The following is a 3,124-nucleotide window of genomic DNA, read 5'->3' on the forward strand; positions in this document are numbered from 1 at the left end:
CCTCTTTGAGCTAAAACTTAAGCATGCACTGAACGGTGTTCTTGTGAGGAATCATGAAATGGGCAGAAGGTGTGATGAGGCATAATTTGTGAGAATTGAGAAAAACATTGAGGGTGGAGAGTGATTGGGTACAGAACTGTTTGTAGAAGAGTAATGAGTATCTCCTTGAAATTCAGAGAATAAAGAGGTCACAAATTATTATTTGCATTGAAGTAGCACCTAGAAGCCACAACCACAGCAATTGTTAGCAATTGCTAACACTCTAAATAGACAAAACAGGCAGAGTGATAGAGAGATTATTAGGGGGACCCTCCAGTCAGAGTGTCTGCTTTTATCATAATTTTCTTAGTTAAAGTCTGAGACAAAAGTCTATTGGAAATGTTTTCAGTGGGTCAGCTACATCAGGAAGCCACCACTATAGTGAATCATCAAGATTCTAGCTAGATCAGAGGTCTCAAATGACCACAAGGGCCACATGAGGACTTTTTCACTAGGAGAGTGGTGAAACACTGGAATGCATTACCTTAGGGAAGTGGTGGAATCTCCTTCCTTAGAAGTTTTTAAGGTCAGGCTTGACAAAGCCCTGGCTGGGATGATTTAGTTGGGTATTGGTCCTGCTTTGACCAGGGGGTTGGACTAGATGACCTCCTGAGGTCCCTTCCAACCCTGATATTCTATGATTCTATGCTAATTGCTAAGAGTTGTGAACTGTCCCTGTTCACCTCAACAGGACTTTAATTCAGATGCCATATGATAGATATTAACATTGACTACTTCACTGCTGATTAAAACATGTAAGAGGAACAATCAAATCATCAATATGAGCAAAGTCTGCTGTGACATTTTATTTTGACTCTATGAGAAGGTGGTGCTTGGGTATGCCACCACCACTCCCTCCTCCTCAATTTGATGCGTGGAGCCTATAAAACAAAGGGTGAGAGTGGATCTCAGGGGATAGGTATGGGGGAGGAGACGTATCCATACCCCATCAAGAGAAAGTCAGAGCATCTCTTCTTTGGCTATGTCTACGCTACGGACCTCACTGCAGCACCGCTATACCACTGCATCTGCACCACTGTAAGGTCTCCCATGTAGCCGCTCTACACCAGCAAGAGACAGCTCTCCCACCAGCATAATTAAACCATGCCTAATGAACGGCGCTAGCTATGCTGGCAGGAGAGCATCTCCCACTGACATAGAGCTGTCCACACATAGAGCTGCTTATGTCGGTCAGGGGTGTGTTTTTTTACAAACAAAAGTGCTAGTGTAGACAAAGCCTCTGAAGTGTTAACTTGGGTGATTGTGTCTGCTCACCTGGTTGGCCTACTGTGGGTTACAGCTGTCACACTTGCAAAGCCATACTTGAGCTGCTGCATTCACACGAGTGTAAGGTGATAGAGATTCTGGGGTCACAACTCATGGTTCTTAGTGCTTCAGTAACTGACCTGCTCTATGGTTCTCTCCTAGAGTTGTGAGAGAACTTGTTTATGTTCCTGGATATATAGGGAATTGTGAGAAGGCACCGAAGGACTACCAGCAGTGGCACTCCAGTACTTTAGCCTATATCCACACTGTAAAGTGGGCAAGTTACCAGCCTCAGTATAAGCAGCACTCAGATTATAGCAAGGGTCTCAAACACGCAGCCTGTGGAGTTATTTCCTGTGGCCCCCAAGCTCCTCTCACCCGCCACCCTCCTTCCCCACCAGCGCATCACGTCTCCAATCCTCTGCCTACCTCCAGGTGCTTCCTGCCACCAAACAGCTGTTTGGCAGCATTTAGTGCTTTCCAGGGGGCTATGCGCTCAGGAGAGGAGGTAGAGAAGAGGCGGGGCAGGGGTGGGGATTTGGGGAAGGGGTTGGAATAGGGGAAGGGGTGGGAAGAGGAAGGGAAGGGACTCATGGAAGGGATGGAGTGGGGGCAAGGCCGGAGGCATCGTAGGCATCGACCCCTATCAAGGGGGAGCCAAGCCTACAGGTGTATTTTCAGCCCCATGAGGCATCTTTAGTCTACTATGAGTGAATGTTATATCATTTTGGTGTCTTGCATGTGGTCATTAGCAGACATCTGATGGGAGTTCCCCAGAGCAACTTTGGAACAAAAGTTGACACAAAGTTCCCTCTCTGATTTGATTTCAGTCAGCTACTTTCTGCTTTGGTCCCAGGGTGACTAGGGAGGTTGGCTGAGGCAAGGTGGGAGCAAAGAAAACCCCAAACACTCGATAGGCAGGTTCCTGCTGCCTCCTTGCGCGCACACACACACACACAAGCAGGGAGCAGAACATGGGAGGAGGAAAACCTGAAAGAGGAAGAGGATTTCTTCAATCTGAGGCTCCCCTCCTTGCCTGAAAAGGACCCTCTCTACTTGCATTAGGTAAAGCCACATCCTACGAACTTAGAAATTATTCACGTAAAAAGCATGCTACGCGGATGCAACACGTTCGCGGAGAAAGCAGCTGAAGGAGAGTATGAAGAGGCGAGGCCCACCCAGGCTGGTTTCCCGGAGGGAACGGAAACAGGCTGGGGCGAGCACAGCTCAGATGGCAAAAGCACTTTTTACAGGGCCACCTCCGCTGGTGGGGCCCGCTCGAAGCGGAGCAGGCGGGAGGCCCCCGGCGGCGCGCAGCCAGTCTCCTCCCCGCACCGCCGGGGCCGAAGCGCAGTCTCGGGGGGCGGGCGGAGGTCAGGCTGCCCGGGGTCACGCCCCTCACTCCCCGCCGACCGGGGACCCCCGAGCCCCACGCACCCCCCGCCCCTGCCGGCAGAACGCGGGGGTCGGTACCTTGCGCTCAGGCCGCTGCTCCATAAGACCGGAGCCAGAGGGTCACACTCGGGAGGCGGGCGGGGGGGCAGCGCTGGGACCTGATTACAGCGGCCTCGCCCTGCCTCCAAGCAACGTGCTTGTACTAAGCTCCTCCCCAGACCCCCACCACCTGCAGGCCCGATTGTTCACACTGCGCATGCTCCCCTGCAAGGCCTTCTGGGGACTGTAGTCCTGGAAATCGTCAGGCCGCCGCCTCCGCAGACAATTCCCTCCCTTCAGATGCGCTCTAGACTGGAGAGGACTCACGTCAGCGCGTGCGCAATTGGTGCCCCACTGCGGGTCTCTCATCCTCCTTCCCCCCCCA

General features: G+C 51.9%; 1 protein-coding gene across 2 annotated transcripts in view; it reads right to left on the reverse strand.

Moving 5' to 3' along the window:
• MIMS1 (mitochondrial inner membrane scaffold 1) overlaps positions 1 to 3,102 on the reverse strand; it is a 31,477-nt gene extending 28,375 nt beyond the window's left edge. For both annotated transcript variants that reach the window (XM_073331685.2, XM_073331686.2), the window contains exon 1: positions 2,779 to 3,102. The gene's annotated coding sequence lies outside the window, so the exon portion shown is untranslated. The remainder of the gene's footprint in view (positions 1 to 2,778) is intronic.
• Positions 3,103 to 3,124: the final 22 nt, after the last annotated feature.

This window comes from Lepidochelys kempii, chromosome 2, assembly GCF_965140285.1.
Source record: "Lepidochelys kempii isolate rLepKem1 chromosome 2, rLepKem1.hap1, whole genome shotgun sequence".
Lineage (NCBI taxonomy): Eukaryota > Metazoa > Chordata > Testudines > Cheloniidae > Lepidochelys > Lepidochelys kempii.